The sequence below is a fragment of the Sinohyriopsis cumingii genome, unplaced genomic scaffold (genome assembly GCF_028554795.1).
Source record: "Sinohyriopsis cumingii isolate HCF-2022 unplaced genomic scaffold, ASM2855479v2 utg002228l, whole genome shotgun sequence".
Classification (NCBI taxonomy): Eukaryota; Metazoa; Mollusca; class Bivalvia; order Unionida; family Unionidae; genus Sinohyriopsis; species Sinohyriopsis cumingii.
In genome coordinates this window covers 74,094-93,609 of record NW_028316164.1, presented here as the reverse complement: position 1 = coordinate 93,609, position 19,516 = coordinate 74,094, and the positions used below count along the sequence as shown (strand labels likewise).

The following is a 19,516-nucleotide window of genomic DNA, read 5'->3' as shown; positions in this document are numbered from 1 at the left end:
AAATCTTGTGCGAGTAAGGTATACCTTTTAATGAGATCAAACACATATTTGCATAACAATACTAGCGATAACACTATCTTGGTTGGTGAGTTCAATAACGCTTTATCTGGAATTGATCGACATAACAAAACCTTAACAGGGCTTTCTAAAATTAGTTATGATAGAAATACAAAACGACACACATTGTCGCATTTAACCTACTCGACACACTATTGACATTCGGTCCCAGACTATTTGGAATCAGGTCACAATTAGTACTTCGAGTTCAGTACCCACCATTGTAGTTCTAGCAGTTTTCGTCTATTTTCAGTACATTTTTTCCTCTCATTTTGGTGGGGATAGAAGAGTTATATATATGCATTTCTTGTAGGGATTTAAAGGTAATTGTTTATTCTGAAGAATATGAGTTCTAGGTGTGGTTTTCTCTTTGTATTTTGGCGACAGTGACTAGTGTGTTATAAGACTTTGGTGATGGTCCTGAAGTGAAATATGTGTTCTATTTACATGCTGCTCTGTTGACAGGCCAGCCTCTCAAACAAATGCAGGTCAACCTTTGACAAGAACTTCACCGTGATATCATCTTTGACGGTATCTTAAATTAACATATGATTGCATTGATTGTCACACAGTGGAAAGGTCAGTATTGAGAAACAAATGTAGTGAACATATAGCAAAATAAATTGTATTCTATGTCCACGTTGCTGCAAAGGACAAACTGTGCCTCAGCCAACAAAGGCGACACACTATTTGCATCCGGTTCCAGACTGTGCATCTAACTTATTTAGCATTGAACTCTATAACGCAAACCTGGGTATGGTTCCGAACTTTGACTGGATGCACAACATCATTAACACTTCGGTGCGTCAAAATGAACAAATTTGGAAAACTATTAACTTACTTTTCTATGCAAGATTAGTTTGGAAAATGGGATTATTTGAGTTAGAGGTTATGCGAACTATGATAAATTGAATATTTATGCTGCCGAGTGGTCTAAAGCGCTGTCCGTCACTGATCACTGCCATCTCACCTCTGTCTGCGTGGGTTCGAGTCTCGGGCTCGTCAAATGTAGATACGTGAGAAAGCTTGCCGGTAGCTTCTTGTGGGTCGGTGGTTCTTTCCGGGGTTTTCCCGGTTCTTCCTCCACCATTAATACTGGCCGCCATGTATAGCCTATCTTGTGCTGAAAAATGGCGTTAAACCCTATAACAACAACAACAATATTTATGCTGATTTTCACAAGCCATTGACCATCAAATATATGGTCTGCATATTTTAAAATATTATATTTCATTATTTTGAGGACTACATTTTGTGAGAAAACACATACAAGCCTGGACGTTGTATAATAAGATGTTTTGGCTTTTATAATTCTTTTGCTTTGTGCTTTTATAATCTAAATAAGAACGGTTGTGGTGAACACACCATTTCTTGACACTACAATACATTGGAGACATCTAGTAGCTGAAGAAGGCGTGAGCTGTCCATATATTCCATTTTATTTGGTCTTTACCCTTGATACGTTACAGTATGACAGTGGAGATCTGATTTTAATCATGCTGAGTTAGGCTTGTCTCTTTTTCTTTCTTGACGATAAATTTACTCTTACTATTATTATTAATATTATCATTATTAAAACTGCTAGGAGTAGCAGTAGTTCATATGTCAGTTCCAGTAGTAGGTAATTATTTACTGGTCAGTTTGAATCGATCAGGGCTTTAGGGCGGGATGCTAGATAGTAAATATGCTAGAGCTGAATTTGCATCAGATAACTCCTGAAAGCGTAGTCAACATGATAAAACCTTGCCTATTAGCTTCGTGATCTGTAGATTTCCCACCATGAGGTACACTAGTTTCTGGATACTGTAGGCATGTCTACTTCATTTGTTTCATAATTATCATCATGGTTGCCTGTCGTTTCGCCAAATATTACAGATTGCTTAGCGATTGCTGCTGTTATATTTCTTATCACGTTATACTTTATAGACGAGTGTGTCCTAAGTAAAAATGAACTTGATGAACTTTGGTAAATTATTATTTTAACTTACCATACTGCCAATGTTCATTTCCCAATCAGTTGGTAATAAGAATGCACATTCATAGAAATCAGTATAGAGCATAGCAACTGTTTAACCTCAACAATTTTTGCTGAAATCATATTGTCAAACTGTATATTGAAGTGTCCAAGAGGATAGTAAGATATGTTTTCTTTTATAATTTCCGAATTATGCATTTTACATTGGTTCAATAGATTTTTATAATGATAACACACACGTTGACCATGCGAAGTTCGTGGCTTCGATCGCCCCTTTGCCCATACTTATTTTATTTTCTCATACGTCTCTTTCATTTCTATTCTGCAGCACAAATTTCAATTTCCATTTGTAAAGGCACAAAATCTGTACCTAGTTATCTCGTAAAACTATATTATTCAATTCTAAAAGCTGCGTTAGTCTGCTACCCAAAACCTGATTCAGAGGACCATCTAAGATATATATGAGACCTGCAAGTGGAAGTGAGACATCCACGACTAACCAAGAGCCACCTTGGTATGTGTCGTATCTTCGTTCTCTCCAAAAGCTCGAGGAGTAATTTATGACTTTACTTAAAACAACACGCAATGTGTTAACGTTAGCACATTCGGCAATTATGAAAAGACCAATATTTGTTATAATATGGGAGTTATGCATTTTACATTATTTCCATATATTTTATACTATTAACATACACGTTGGCAATGCTTTTACGTACCCTAATTGTGTGGTTCCTTTTGCTAATCATTCATTGTGTGAAAGTATGTACTCCATCTGTATTTCTAGATTGTGTAGGAGGATTTTGATTAGTAAGTGGCCGCATAGCTCAGTTGGTTAGAGCGTCGTGCTAATAACGCGAAGGTCGTGGGTTCGATCCCCCCTGTGGCCAATAGTTTTCATTTTCGTTACTATTTTCCTCTCTATTTCTTTATTTACCTTTATTTTTTCTCCTTCTCTTTCATTTCTTATCTGGAGTAACGAAATAAAGTCTGTGCTATTATTTTTTAAAAGTTTAACAATTCAATATCAAAACTTTATGTTACCAAAATCATGATTCAATATACGTTATATTTGAGATCTAGAAGGTGAAGTGAAAGATCCACAATCAGCTGAAGCACACTTTGGTATGTGTCTTATCTTCGTTATAGCAGTGAGCACGAGGAGTAATTCATAAGTTTACCTTAAACCTAATATAGAAAGCTATCAGTTAGAACTTTAGGCAAACATGAAAATAAATAATAAACATATTTTGGGGTATTGCACAGTAATAAAGTAAAGGTGTGTTCTCGATGTCTAGATCCGAGCCAGCTTATGGAAAGGTGACTGGATTTTGTGTGCTATAAGTGTGGGGAGAAGAGCCATGTAGCTATGAATAGCAAACGGCAAAGATTTGACAGTTGTGGAAGGTTTTCTTTATGTGTCAATGAAGGATATGCGACAAATGCCACAAGGAACCCCAAACATGTACATGTTACAGAGAGGACATTGTGGAAGTGAATCCGCAGATTGGTGATGCTAAGAGGGAGGAACAATCATTGGAGTTACTGCTTGCCGAAGATGATGAAGAAGACGTTGAGAATTAAATACAGGATAATTATAGTGAAGAAAGAGGGGAGGAAACTGTGGGAAGCAGAGTCGATAAGACCGAACAAGAAATAGAATCGGAGGAAGAACGAAACAACAGGCGTACTGTTAGTGATAGATCGGTGACGGATCCAGGAAGTGATGACAGTAGGATGGTAGTTGAAGTCGCTGTTGAAAGGCAAACGATGTTCAGAGTTTTCAGGTAAACGGAAATGGAAATAACAGTACTGATATAGACACTTTCAAAGTCATACACAGTTGGAGAAGACGGTTTAATACAGTACCTAGACTGAAAACGAATAGCATGCGTCTCAAATCCATTAAATAATTTCTAGTATTCATGGAAATGATAAAACATGCGACATAATTTAATACTTTAAACACACTAATCATTATAATGGCCTTATATATTGTATCTCTAATTGTAAACGGCATGCTAGATTTGAATAAGCGAAAGTCTGTTTTAGAAATATTTCTAAAAAAATAAGAGGCCATATTTTATTATTGCAAGAAGCCTTTTGGGATGATGAGTTTACTGAATGTATCAGAGAAAATGAGATTTGTAATGGTGACATATTTGATAGCAATGCCGTCATTAGGAGGGCTGGTGTTGATGTTTTAGTAGTGAGAGAGGTGAAAAATCAAGTGGCACATGAAATGTTTCATAAGGGTAGAATTTTACATTTAAAATAGATCTTGATGAAGAGTGGTTGATTTAATCAATATTTATGCTCCAAATCTTGTGCGAGTAAGGTATACCTTTTAATGAGATCAAACACATATTTGCATAACAATACTAGCGATAGCACTATCTTGGTTGGTGAGTTCAATAACGCTTTATCTGGAATTGATCGACATAACAAAACCCTAACAGTGCTTTCTAAAATTAGTTATGATAGAAATACAAAACGACACACATTGTCGCATTTAACCTACTCGACACACTATTGACATTCGGTCCCAGACTATTTGGAATCAGGTCACAATTAGTACTTCGAGTTCAGTACCCACCATTGTAGTTCTAGCAGTTTTCGTCTATTTTCAGTACATTTTTTCCTCTCATTTTGGTGGGGATAGAAGAGTTATATATATGCATTTCTTGTAGGGATTTAAAGGTAATTGTTTATTCTGAAGAATATGAGTTCTAGGTGTGGTTTTCTCTTTGTATTTTGGCGACAGTGACTAGTGTGTTATAAGACTTTGGTGATGGTCCTGAAGTGAAATATGTGTTCTATTTACATGCTGCTCTGTTGACAGGCCAGCCTCTCAAACAAATGCAGGTCAACCTTTGACAAGAACTTCACCGTGATATCATCTTTGACGGTATCTTAAATTAACATATGATTGCATTGATTGTCACACAGTGGAAAGGTCAGTATTGAGAAACAAATGTAGTGAACATATAGCAAAATAAATTGTATTCTATGTCCACGTTGCTGCAAAGGACAAACTGTGCCTCAGCCAACAAAGGCGACACACTATTTGCATCCGGTTCCAGACTGTGCATCTAACTTATTTAGCATTGAACTCTATAACGCAAACCTGGGTATGGTTCCGAACTTTGACTGGATGCACAACATCATTAACACTTCGGTGCGTCAAAATGAACAAATTTGGAAAACTATTAACTTACTTTTCTATGCAAGATTAGTTTGGAAAATGGGATCATTTGAGTTAGAGGTTATGCGAACTATGATAAATTGAATATTTATGCTGCCGAGTGGTCTAAAGCGCTGTCCGTCACTGATCACTGCCATCTCACCTCTGTCTGCGTGGGTTCGAGTCTCGGGCTCGTCAAATGTAGATACGTGAGAAAGCTTGCCGGTAGCTTCTTGTGGGTCGGTGGTTCTTTCCGGGGTTTTCCCGGTTCTTCCTCCACCATTAATACTGGCCGCCATGTATAGCCTATCTTGTGCTGAAAAATGGCGTTAAACCCTATAACAACAACAACAATATTTATGCTGATTTTCACAAGCCATTGACCATCAAATATATGGTCTGCATATTTTAAAATATTATATTTCATTATTTTGAGGACTACATTTTGTGAGAAAACACATACAAGCCTGGACGTTGTATAATAAGATGTTTTGGCTTTTATAATTCTTTTGCTTTGTGCTTTTATAATCTAAATAAGAACGGTTGTGGTGAACACACCATTTCTTGACACTACAATACATTGGAGACATCTAGTAGCTGAAGAAGGCGTGAGCTGTCCATATATTCCATTTTATTTGGTCTTTACCCTTGATACGTTACAGTATGACAGTGGAGATCTGATTTTAATCATGCTGAGTTAGGCTTGTCTCTTTTTCTTTCTTGACGATAAATTTACTCTTACTATTATTATTAATATTATCATTATTAAAACTGCTAGGAGTAGCAGTAGTTCATATGCCAGTTCCAGTAGTAGGTAATTATTTACTGGTCAGTTTGAATCGATCAGGGCTTTAGGGCGGGATGCTAGATAGTAAATATGCTAGAGCTGAATTTGCATCAGATAACTCCTGAAAGCGTAGTCAACATGATAAAACCTTGCCTATTAGCTTCGTGATCTGTAGATTTCCCACCATGAGGTACACTAGTTTCTGGATACTGTAGGCATGTCTACTTCATTTGTTTCATAATTATCATCATGGTTGCCTGTCGTTTCGCCAAATATTACAGATTGCTTAGCGATTGCTGCTGTTATATTTCTTATCACGTTATACTTTATAGACGAGTGTGTCCTAAGTAAAAATGAACTTGATGAACTTTGGTAAATTATTATTTTAACTTACCATACTGCCAATGTTCATTTCCCAATCAGTTGGTAATAAGAATGCACATTCATAGAAATCAGTATAGAGCATAGCAACTGTTTAACCTCAACAATTTTTGCTGAAATCATATTGTCAAACTGTATATTGAAGTGTCCAAGAGGATAGTAAGATATGTTTTCTTTTATAATTTCCGAATTATGCATTTTACATTGGTTCAATAGATTTTTATAATGATAACACACACGTTGACCATGCGAAGTTCGTGGCTTCGATCGCCCCTTTACCCATACTTATTTTATTTTCTCATACGTCTCTTTCATTTCTATTCTGCAGCACAAATTTCAATTTCCATTTGTAAAGGCACAAAATCTGTACCTAGTTATCTCGTAAAACTATATTATTCAATTCTAAAAGCTGCGTTAGTCTGCTACCCAAAACCTGATTCAGAGGACCATCTAAGATATATATGAGACCTGCAAGTGGAAGTGAGACATCCACGACTAACCAAGAGCCACCTTGGTATGTGTCTTATCTTCGTTCTCTCCAAAAGCTCGAGGAGTAATTTATGACTTTACTTAAAACAACACGCAATGTGTTAACGTTAGCACATTCGGCAATTATGAAAAGACCAATATTTGTTATAATATGGGAGTTATGCATTTTACATTATTTCCATATATTTTATACTATTAACATACACGTTGGCAATGCTTTTACGTACCCTAATTGTGTGGTTCCTTTTGCTAATCATTCATTGTGTGAAAGTATGTACTCCATCTGTATTTCTAGATTGTGTAGGAGGATTTTGATTAGCAAGTGGCCGCATAGCTCAGTTGGTTAGAGCGTCGTGCTAATAACGCGAAGGTCGTGGGTTCGATCCCCCCTGTGGCCAATAGTTTTCATTTTCGTTACTATTTTCCTCTCTATTTCTTTATTTACCTTTATTTTTTCTCCTTCTCTTTCATTTCTTATCTGGAGTAACGAAATAAAGTCTGTGCTATTATTTTTTAAAAGTTTAACAATTCAATATCAAAACTTTATGTTACCAAAATCATGATTCAATATACGTTATATTTGAGATCTAGAAGGTGAAGTGAAAGATCCACAATCAGCTGAAGCACACTTTGGTATGTGTCTTATCTTCGTTATAGCAGTGAGCACGAGGAGTAATTCATAAGTTTACCTTAAACCTAATATAGAAAGCTATCAGTTAGAACTTTAGGCAAACATGAAAATAAATAATAAACATATTTTGGGGTATTGCACAGTAATAAAGTAAAGGTGTGTTCTCGATGTCTAGATCCGAGCCAGCTTATGAAAAGGTGACTGGATTTTGTGTGCTATAAGTGTGGGGAGAAGAGCCATGTAGCTATGAATAGCAAACGGCAAAGATTTGACAGTTGTGGAAGGTTTTCTTTATGTGTCAATGAAGGATATGCGACAAATGCCACAAGGAAGCCCAAACATGTACATGTTACAGAGAGGACATTGTGGAAGTGAATCCGCAGATTGGTGATGCTAAGAGGGAGGAACAATCATTGGAGTTACAGCTTGCCGAAGATGATGAAGAAGACGTTGAGAATTAAATACAGGATAATTATAGTGAAGAAAGAGGGGAGGAAACTGTGGGAAGCAGAGTCGATAAGACCGAACAAGAAATAGAATCGGAGGAAGAACGAAACAACAGGCGTACTGTTAGTGATAGATCGGTGACGGATCCAGGAAGTGATGACAGTAGGATGGTAGTTGAAGTCGCTGTTGAAAGGCAAACGATGTTCAGAGTTTTCAGGTAAACGGAAATGGAAATAACAGTACTGATATAGACACTTTCAAAGTCATACACAGTTGGAGAAGACGGTTTAATACAGTACCTAGACTGAAAACGAATAGCATGCGTCTCAAATCCATTAAATAATTTCTAGTATTCATGGAAATGATAAAACATGCGACATAATTTAATACTTTAAACACACTAATCATTATAATGGCCTTATATATTGTATCTCTAATTGTAAACGGCATGCTAGATTTGAATAAGCGAAAGTCTGTTTTAGAAATATTTCTAAAAAAATAAGAGGCCATATTTTATTATTGCAAGAAGCCTTTTGGGATGATGAGTTTACTGAATGTATCAGAGAAAATGAGATTTGTAATGGTGACATATTTGATAGCAATGCCGTCATTAGGAGGGCTGGTGTTGATGTTTTAGTAGTGAGAGAGGTGAAAAATCAAGTGGCACATGAAATGTTTCATAAGGGTAGAATTTTACATTTAAAATAGATCTTGATGAAGAGTGGTTGATTTAATCAATATTTATGCTCCAAATCTTGTGCGAGTAAGGTATACCTTTTAATGAGATCAAACACATATTTGCATAACAATACTAGCGATAACACTATCTTGGTTGGTGAGTTCAATAACGCTTTATCTGGAATTGATCGACATAACAAAACCTTAACAGGGCTTTCTAAAATTAGTTATGATAGAAATACAAAACGACACACATTGTCGCATTTAACCTACTCGACACACTATTGACATTCGGTCCCAGACTATTTGGAATCAGGTCACAATTAGTACTTCGAGTTCAGTACCCACCATTGTAGTTCTAGCAGTTTTCGTCTATTTTCAGTACATTTTTTCCTCTCATTTTGGTGGGGATAGAAGAGTTATATATATGCATTTCTTGTAGGGATTTAAAGGTAATTGTTTATTCTGAAGAATATGAGTTCTAGGTGTGGTTTTCTCTTTGTATTTTGGCGACAGTGACTAGTGTGTTATAAGACTTTGGTGATGGTCCTGAAGTGAAATATGTGTTCTATTTACATGCTGCTCTGTTGACAGGCCAGCCTCTCAAACAAATGCAGGTCAACCTTTGACAAGAACTTCACCGTGATATCATCTTTGACGGTATCTTAAATTAACATATGATTGCATTGATTGTCACACAGTGGAAAGGTCAGTATTGAGAAACAAATGTAGTGAACATATAGCAAAATAAATTGTATTCTATGTCCACGTTGCTGCAAAGGACAAACTGTGCCTCAGCCAACAAAGGCGACACACTATTTGCATCCGGTTCCAGACTGTGCATCTAACTTATTTAGCATTGAACTCTATAACGCAAACCTGGGTATGGTTCCGAACTTTGACTGGATGCACAACATCATTAACACTTCGGTGCGTCAAAATGAACAAATTTGGAAAACTATTAACTTACTTTTCTATGCAAGATTAGTTTGGAAAATGGGATTATTTGAGTTAGAGGTTATGCGAACTATGATAAATTGAATATTTATGCTGCCGAGTGGTCTAAAGCGCTGTCCGTCACTGATCACTGCCATCTCACCTCTGTCTGCGTGGGTTCGAGTCTCGGGCTCGTCAAATGTAGATACGTGAGAAAGCTTGCCGGTAGCTTCTTGTGGGTCGGTGGTTCTTTCCGGGGTTTTCCCGGTTCTTCCTCCACCATTAATACTGGCCGCCATGTATAGCCTATCTTGTGCTGAAAAATGGCGTTAAACCCTATAACAACAACAACAATATTTATGCTGATTTTCACAAGCCATTGACCATCAAATATATGGTCTGCATATTTTAAAATATTATATTTCATTATTTTGAGGACTACATTTTGTGAGAAAACACATACAAGCCTGGACGTTGTATAATAAGATGTTTTGGCTTTTATAATTCTTTTGCTTTGTGCTTTTATAATCTAAATAAGAACGGTTGTGGTGAACACACCATTTCTTGACACTACAATACATTGGAGACATCTAGTAGCTGAAGAAGGCGTGAGCTGTCCATATATTCCATTTTATTTGGTCTTTACCCTTGATACGTTACAGTATGACAGTGGAGATCTGATTTTAATCATGCTGAGTTAGGCTTGTCTCTTTTTCTTTCTTGACGATAAATTTACTCTTACTATTATTATTAATATTATCATTATTAAAACTGCTAGGAGTAGCAGTAGTTCATATGTCAGTTCCAGTAGTAGGTAATTATTTACTGGTCAGTTTGAATCGATCAGGGCTTTAGGGCGGGATGCTAGATAGTAAATATGCTAGAGCTGAATTTGCATCAGATAACTCCTGAAAGCGTAGTCAACATGATAAAACCTTGCCTATTAGCTTCGTGATCTGTAGATTTCCCACCATGAGGTACACTAGTTTCTGGATACTGTAGGCATGTCTACTTCATTTGTTTCATAATTATCATCATGGTTGCCTGTCGTTTCGCCAAATATTACAGATTGCTTAGCGATTGCTGCTGTTATATTTCTTATCACGTTATACTTTATAGACGAGTGTGTCCTAAGTAAAAATGAACTTGATGAACTTTGGTAAATTATTATTTTAACTTACCATACTGCCAATGTTCATTTCCCAATCAGTTGGTAATAAGAATGCACATTCATAGAAATCAGTATAGAGCATAGCAACTGTTTAACCTCAACAATTTTTGCTGAAATCATATTGTCAAACTGTATATTGAAGTGTCCAAGAGGATAGTAAGATATGTTTTCTTTTATAATTTCCGAATTATGCATTTTACATTGGTTCAATAGATTTTTATAATGATAACACACACGTTGACCATGCGAAGTTCGTGGCTTCGATCGCCCCTTTACCCATACTTATTTTATTTTCTCATACGTCTCTTTCATTTCTATTCTGCAGCACAAATTTCAATTTCCATTTGTAAAGGCACAAAATCTGTACCTAGTTATCTCGTAAAACTATATTATTCAATTCTAAAAGCTGCGTTAGTCTGCTACCCAAAACCTGATTCAGAGGACCATCTAAGATATATATGAGACCTGCAAGTGGAAGTGAGACATCCACGACTAACCAAGAGCCACCTTGGTATGTGTCTTATCTTCGTTCTCTCCAAAAGCTCGAGGAGTAATTTATGACTTTACTTAAAACAACACGCAATGTGTTAACGTTAGCACATTCGGCAATTATGAAAAGACCAATATTTGTTATAATATGGGAGTTATGCATTTTACATTATTTCCATATATTTTATACTATTAACATACACGTTGGCAATGCTTTTACGTACCCTAATTGTGTGGTTCCTTTTGCTAATCATTCATTGTGTGAAAGTATGTACTCCATCTGTATTTCTAGATTGTGTAGGAGGATTTTGATTAGCAAGTGGCCGCATAGCTCAGTTGGTTGGAGCGTCGTGCTAATAACGCGAAGGTCGTGGGTTCGATCCCCCCTGTGGCCAATAGTTTTCATTTTCGTTACTATTTTCCTCTCTATTTCTTTATTTACCTTTATTTTTTCTCCTTCTCTTTCATTTCTTATCTGGAGTAACGAAATAAAGTCTGTGCTATTATTTTTTAAAAGTTTAACAATTCAATATCAAAACTTTATGTTACCAAAATCATGATTCAATATACGTTATATTTGAGATCTAGAAGGTGAAGTGAAAGATCCACAATCAGCTGAAGCACACTTTGGTATGTGTCTTATCTTCGTTATAGCAGTGAGCACGAGGAGTAATTCATAAGTTTACCTTAAACCTAATATAGAAAGCTATCAGTTAGAACTTTAGGCAAACATGAAAATAAATAATAAACATATTTTGGGGTATTGCACAGTAATAAAGTAAAGGTGTGTTCTCGATGTCTAGATCCGAGCCAGCTTATGAAAAGGTGACTGGATTTTGTGTGCTATAAGTGTGGGGAGAAGAGCCATGTAGCTATGAATAGCAAACGGCAAAGATTTGACAGTTGTGGAAGGTTTTCTTTATGTGTCAATGAAGGATATGCGACAAATGCCACAAGGAAGCCCAAACATGTACATGTTACAGAGAGGACATTGTGGAAGTGAATCCGCAGATTGGTGATGCTAAGAGGGAGGAACAATTATTGGAGTTACAGCTTGCCGAAGATGATGAAGAAGACGTTGAGAATTAAATACAGGATAATTATAGTGAAGAAAGAGGGGAGGAAACTGTGGGAAGCAGAGTCGATAAGACCGAACAAGAAATAGAATCGGAGGAAGAACGAAACAACAGGCGTACTGTTAGTGATAGATCGGTGACGGATCCAGGAAGTGATGACAGTAGGATGGTAGTTGAAGTCGCTGTTGAAAGGCAAACGATGTTCAGAGTTTTCAGGTAAACGGAAATGGAAATAACAGTACTGATATAGACACTTTCAAAGTCATACACAGTTGGAGAAGACGGTTTAATACAGTACCTAGACTGAAAACGAATAGCATGCGTCTCAAATCCATTAAATAATTTCTAGTATTCATGGAAATGATAAAACATGCGACATAATTTAATACTTTAAACACACTAATCATTATAATGGCCTTATATATTGTATCTCTAATTGGAAACGGCATGCTAGATTTGAATAAGCGAAAGTCTGTTTTAGAAATATTTCTAAAAAAATAAGAGGCCATATTTTATTATTGCAAGAAGCCTTTTGGGATGATGAGTTTACTGAATGTATCAGAGAAAATGAGATTTGTAATGGTGACATATTTGATAGCAATGCCGTCATTAGGAGGGCTGGTGTTGATGTTTTAGTAGTGAGAGAGGTGAAAAATCAAGTGGCACATGAAATGTTTCATAAGGGTAGAATTTTACATTTAAAATAGATCTTGATGAAGAGTGGTTGATTTAATCAATATTTATGCTCCAAATCTTGTGCGAGTAAGGTATACCTTTTAATGAGATCAAACACATATTTGCATAACAATACTAGCGATAACACTATCTTGGTTGGTGAGTTCAATAACGCTTTATCTGGAATTGATCGACATAACAAAACCTTAACAGGGCTTTCTAAAATTAGTTATGATAGAAATACAAAACGACACACATTGTCGCATTTAACCTACTCGACACACTATTGACATTCGGTCCCAGACTATTTGGAATCAGGTCACAATTAGTACTTCGAGTTCAGTACCCACCATTGTAGTTCTAGCAGTTTTCGTCTATTTTCAGTACATTTTTTCCTCTTATTTTGGTGGGGATAGAAGAGTTATATATGTGCATTTCTTGTAGGGATTTAAAGGTAATTGTTTATTCTGAAGAATATGAGTGCTAGGTGTGGTTTTCTCTTTGTATTTTGGCGACAGTGACTAGTGTGTTATAAGACTTTGGTGATGGTCCTGAAGTGAAATATGTGTTCTATTTACATGCTGCTCTGTTGACAGGCCAGCCTCTCAAACAAATGCAGGTCAACCTTTGACAAGAACTTCACCGTGATATCATCTTTGACGGTATCTTAAATTAACATATGATTGCATTGATTGTCACACAGTGGAAAGGTCAGTATTGAGAAACAAATGTAGTGAACATATAGCAAAATAAATTGTATTCTATGTCCACGTTGCTGCAAAGGACAAACTGTGCCTCAGCCAACAAAGGCGACACACTATTTGCATCCGGTTCCAGACTGTGCATCTAACTTATTTAGCATTGAACTCTATAACGCAAACCTGGGTATGGTTCCGAACTTTGACTGGATGCACAACATCATTAACACTTCGGTGCGTCAAAATGAACAAATTTGGAAAACTATTAACTTACTTTTCTATGCAAGATTAGTTTGGAAAATGGGATTATTTGAGTTAGAGGTTATGCGAACTATGATAAATTGAATATTTATGCTGCCGAGTGGTCTAAAGCGCTGTCCGTCACTGATCACTGCCATCTCACCTCTGTCTGCGTGGGTTCGAGTCTCGGGCTCGTCAAATGTAGATACGTGAGAAAGCTTGCCGGTAGCTTCTTGTGGGTCGGTGGTTCTTTCCGGGGTTTTCCCGGTTCTTCCTCCACCATTAATACTGGCCGCCATGTATAGCCTATCTTGTGCTGAAAAATGGCGTTAAACCCTATAACAACAACAACAATATTTATGCTGATTTTCACAAGCCATTGACCATCAAATATATGGTCTGCATATTTTAAAATATTATATTTCATTATTTTGAGGACTACATTTTGTGAGAAAACACATACAAGCCTGGACGTTGTATAATAAGATGTTTTGGCTTTTATAATTCTTTTGCTTTGTGCTTTTATAATCTAAATAAGAACGGTTGTGGTGAACACACCATTTCTTGACACTACAATACATTGGAGACATCTAGTAGCTGAAGAAGGCGTGAGCTGTCCATATATTCCATTTTATTTGGTCTTTACCCTTGATACGTTACAGTATGACAGTGGAGATCTGATTTTAATCATGCTGAGTTAGGCTTGTCTCTTTTTCTTTCTTGACGATAAATTTACTCTTACTATTATTATTAATATTATCATTATTAAAACTGCTAGGAGTAGCAGTAGTTCATATGTCAGTTCCAGTAGTAGGTAATTATTTACTGGTCAGTTTGAATCGATCAGGGCTTTAGGGCGGGATGCTAGATAGTAAATATGCTAGAGCTGAATTTGCATCAGATAACTCCTGAAAGCGTAGTCAACATGATAAAACCTTGCCTATTAGCTTCGTGATCTGTAGATTTCCCACCATGAGGTACACTAGTTTCTGGATACTGTAGGCATGTCTACTTCATTTGTTTCATAATTATCATCATGGTTGCCTGTCGTTTCGCCAAATATTACAGATTGCTTAGCGATTGCTGCTGTTATATTTCTTATCACGTTATACTTTATAGACGAGTGTGTCCTAAGTAAAAATGAACTTGATGAACTTTGGTAAATTATTATTTTAACTTACCATACTGCCAATGTTCATTTCCCAATCAGTTGGTAATAAGAATGCACATTCATAGAAATCAGTATAGAGCATAGCAACTGTTTAACCTCAACAATTTTTGCTGAAATCATATTGTCAAACTGTATATTGAAGTGTCCAAGAGGATAGTAAGATATGTTTTCTTTTATAATTTCCGAATTATGCATTTTACATTGGTTCAATAGATTTTTATAATGATAACACACACGTTGACCATGCGAAGTTCGTGGCTTCGATCGCCCCTTTACCCATACTTATTTTATTTTCTCATACGTCTCTTTCATTTCTATTCTGCAGCACAAATTTCAATTTCCATTTGTAAAGGCACAAAATCTGTACCTAGTTATCTCGTAAAACTATATTATTCAATTCTAAAAGCTGCGTTAGTCTGCTACCCAAAACCTGATTCAGAGGACCATCTAAGATATATATGAGACCTGCAAGTGGAAGTGAGACATCCACGACTAACCAAGAGCCACCTTGGTATGTGTCTTATCTTCGTTCTCTCCAAAAGCTCGAGGAGTAATTTATGACTTTACTTAAAACAACACGCAATGTGTTAACGTTAGCACATTCGGCAATTATGAAAAGACCAATATTTGTTATAATATGGGAGTTATGCATTTTACATTATTTCCATATATTTTATACTATTAACATACACGTTGGCAATGCTTTTACGTACCCTAATTGTGTGGTTCCTTTTGCTAATCATTCATTGTGTGAAAGTATGTACTCCATCTGTATTTCTAGATTGTGTAGGAGGATTTTGATTAGCAAGTGGCCGCATAGCTCAGTTGGTTAGAGCGTCGTGCTAATAACGCGAAGGTCGTGGGTTCGATCCCCCCTGTGGCCAATAGTTTTCATTTTCGTTACTATTTTCCTCTCTATTTCTTTATTTACCTTTATTTTTTCTCCTTCTCTTTCATTTCTTATCTGGAGTAACGAAATAAAGTCTGTGCTATTATTTTTTAAAAGTTTAACAATTCAATATCAAAACTTTATGTTACCAAAATCATGATTCAATATACGTTATATTTGAGATCTAGAAGGTGAAGTGAAAGATCCACAATCAGCTGAAGCACACTTTGGTATGTGTCTTATCTTCGTTATAGCAGTGAGCACGAGGAGTAATTCATAAGTTTACCTTAAACCTAATATAGAAAGCTATCAGTTAGAACTTTAGGCAAACATGAAAATAAATAATAAACATATTTTGGGGTATTGCACAGTAATAAAGTAAAGGTGTGTTCTCGATGTCTAGATCCGAGCCAGCTTATGAAAAGGTGACTGGATTTTGTGTGCTATAAGTGTGGGGAGAAGAGCCATGTAGCTATGAATAGCAAACGGCAAAGATTTGACAGTTGTGGAAGGTTTTCTTTATGTGTCAATGAAGGATATGCGACAAATGCCACAAGGAAGCCCAAACATGTACATGTTACAGAGAGGACATTGTGGAAGTGAATCCGCAGATTGGTGATGCTAAGAGGGAGGAACAATCATTGGAGTTACAGCTTGCCGAAGATGATGAAGAAGACGTTGAGAATTAAATACAGGATAATTATAGTGAAGAAAGAGGGGAGGAAACTGTGGGAAGCAGAGTCGATAAGACCGAACAAGAAATAGAATCGGAGGAAGAACGAAACAACAGGCGTACTGTTAGTGATAGATCGGTGACGGATCCAGGAAGTGATGACAGTAGGATGGTAGTTGAAGTCGCTGTTGAAAGGCAAACGATGTTCAGAGTTTTCAGGTAAACGGAAATGGAAATAACAGTACTGATATAGACACTTTCAAAGTCATACACAGTTGGAGAAGACGGTTTAATACAGTACCTAGACTGAAAACGAATAGCATGCGTCTCAAATCCATTAAATAATTTCTAGTATTCATGGAAATGATAAAACATGCGACATAATTTAATACTTTAAACACACTAATCATTATAATGGCCTTATATATTGTATCTCTAATTGTAAACGGCATGCTAGATTTGAATAAGCGAAAGTCTGTTTTAGAAATATTTCTAAAAAAATAAGAGGCCATATTTTATTATTGCAAGAAGCCTTTTGGGATGATGAGTTTACTGAATGTATCAGAGAAAATGAGATTTGTAATGGTGACATATTTGATAGCAATGCCGTCATTAGGAGGGCTGGTGTTGATGTTTTAGTAGTGAGAGAGGTGAAAAATCAAGTGGCACATGAAATGTTTCATAAGGGTAGAATTTTACATTTAAAATAGATCTTGATGAAGAGTGGTTGATTTAATCAATATTTATGCTCCAAATCTTGTGCGAGTAAGGTATACCTTTTAATGAGATCAAACACATATTTGCATAACAATACTAGCGATAACACTATCTTGGTTGGTGAGTTCAATAACGCTTTATCTGGAATTGATCGACATAACAAAACCTTAACAGGGCTTTCTAAAATTAGTTATGATAGAAATACAAAACGACACACATTGTCGCATGTAACCTACTCGACACACTATTGACATTCGGTCCCAGACTATTTGGAATCAGGTCACAATTAGTAGTTCGAGTTCAGTACCCACCATTGTAGTTCTAGCAGTTTTCGTCTATTTTCAGTACATTTTTTCCTCTCATTTTGGTGGGGATAGAAGAGTTATATATATGCATTTCTTGTAGGGATTTAAAGGTAATTGTTTATTCTGAAGAATATGAGTTCTAGGTGTGGTTTTCTCTTTGTATTTTGGCGACAGTGACTAGTGTGTTATAAGACTTTGGTGATGGTCCTGAAGTGAAATATGTGTTCTATTTACATGCTGCTCTGTTGACAGGCCAGCCTCTCAAACAAATGCAGGTCAACCTTTGACAAGAACTTCACCGTGATATCATCTTTGACGGTATCTTAAATTAACATATGATTGCATTGATTGTCACACAGTGGAAAGGTCAGTATTGAGAAACAAATGTAGTGAACATATAGCAAAATAAATTGTATTCTATGTCCACGTTGCTGCAAAGGACAAACTGTGCCTCAGCCAACAAAGGCGACACACTATTTGCATCCGGTTCCAGACTGTGCATCTAACTTATTTAGCATTGAACTCTATAACGCAAACCTGGGTATGGTTCCGAACTTTGACTGGATGCACAACATCATTAACACTTCGGTGCGTCAAAATGAACAAATTTGGAAAACTATTAACTTACTTTTCTATGCAAGATTAGTTTGGAAAATGGGATTATTTGAGTTAGAGGTTATGCGAACTATGATAAATTGAATATTTATGCTGCCGAGTGGTCTAAAGCGCTGTCCGTCACTGATCACTGCCATCTCACCTCTGTCTGCGTGGGTTCGAGTCTCGGGCTCGTCAAATGTAGATACGTGAGAAAGCTTGCCGGTAGCTTCTTGTGGGTCGGTGGTTCTTTCCGGGGTTTTCCCGGTTCTTCCTCCACCATTAATACTGGCCGCCATGTATAGCCTATCTTGTGCTGAAAAATGGCGTTAAACCCTATAACAACAACAACAATATTTATGCTGATTTTCACAAGCCATTGACCATCAAATATATGGTCTGCATATTTTAAAATATTATATTTCATTATTTTGAGGACTACATTTTGTGAGAAAACACATACAAGCCTGGACGTTGTATAATAAGATGTTTTGGCTTTTATAATTCTTTTGCTTTGTGCTTTTATAATCTAAATAAGAACGGTTGTGGTGAACACACCATTTCTTGACACTACAATACATTGGAGACATCTAGTAGCTGAAGAAGGCGTGAGCTGTCCATATATTCCATTTTATTTGGTCTTTACCCTTGATACGTTACAGTATGACAGTGGAGATCTGATTTTAATCATGCTGAGTTAGGCTTGTCTCTTTTTCTTTCTTGACGATAAATTTACTCTTACTATTATTATTAATATTATCATTATTAAAACTGCTAGGAGTAGCAGTAGTTCATATGTCAGTTCCAGTAGTAGGTAATTATTTACTGGTCAATTTGAATCGATCAGGGCTTTAGGGCGGGATGCTAGATAGTAAATATGCTAGAGCTGAATTTGCATCAGATAACTCCTGAAAGCGTAGTCAACATGATAAAACCTTGCCTATTAGCTTCGTGATCTGTAGATTTCCCACCATGAGGTACACTAGTTTCTGGATAATGTAGGCATGTCTACTTCATTTGTTTCATAATTATCATCATGGTTGCCTGTCGTTTCGCCAAATATTACAGATTGCTTAGCGATTGCTGCTGTTATATTTCTTATCACGTTATACTTTATAGACGAGTGTGTCCTAAGTAAAAATGAACTTGATGAACTTTGGTAAATTATTATTTTAACTTACCATACTGCCAATGTTCATTTCCCAATCAGTTGGTAATAAGAATGCACATTCATAGAAATCAGTATAGAGCATAGC

General features: G+C 36.3%; 4 non-coding genes across 4 annotated transcripts; all 4 read left to right on the top strand.

The window, feature by feature from the left end:
• Window positions 1-2,845: 2,845 nt before the first annotated feature.
• Window positions 2,846-2,919, top strand: Trnai-aau (transfer RNA isoleucine (anticodon AAU)). The gene has a single exon. It is a non-coding gene; the product is annotated as a tRNA-Ile (tRNA).
• A 4,275-nt stretch (window positions 2,920-7,194) lies between these two features.
• Window positions 7,195-7,268, top strand: Trnai-aau (transfer RNA isoleucine (anticodon AAU)). Its single transcript has one exon. It is a non-coding gene; the product is annotated as a tRNA-Ile (tRNA).
• A 4,275-nt stretch (window positions 7,269-11,543) lies between these two features.
• On the top strand, window positions 11,544-11,617 carry Trnai-aau (transfer RNA isoleucine (anticodon AAU)). Its single transcript has one exon. It is a non-coding gene; the product is annotated as a tRNA-Ile (tRNA).
• A 4,275-nt stretch (window positions 11,618-15,892) lies between these two features.
• Trnai-aau (transfer RNA isoleucine (anticodon AAU)) lies at window positions 15,893-15,966 on the top strand. Its single transcript has one exon. It is a non-coding gene; the product is annotated as a tRNA-Ile (tRNA).
• Window positions 15,967-19,516: the final 3,550 nt, after the last annotated feature.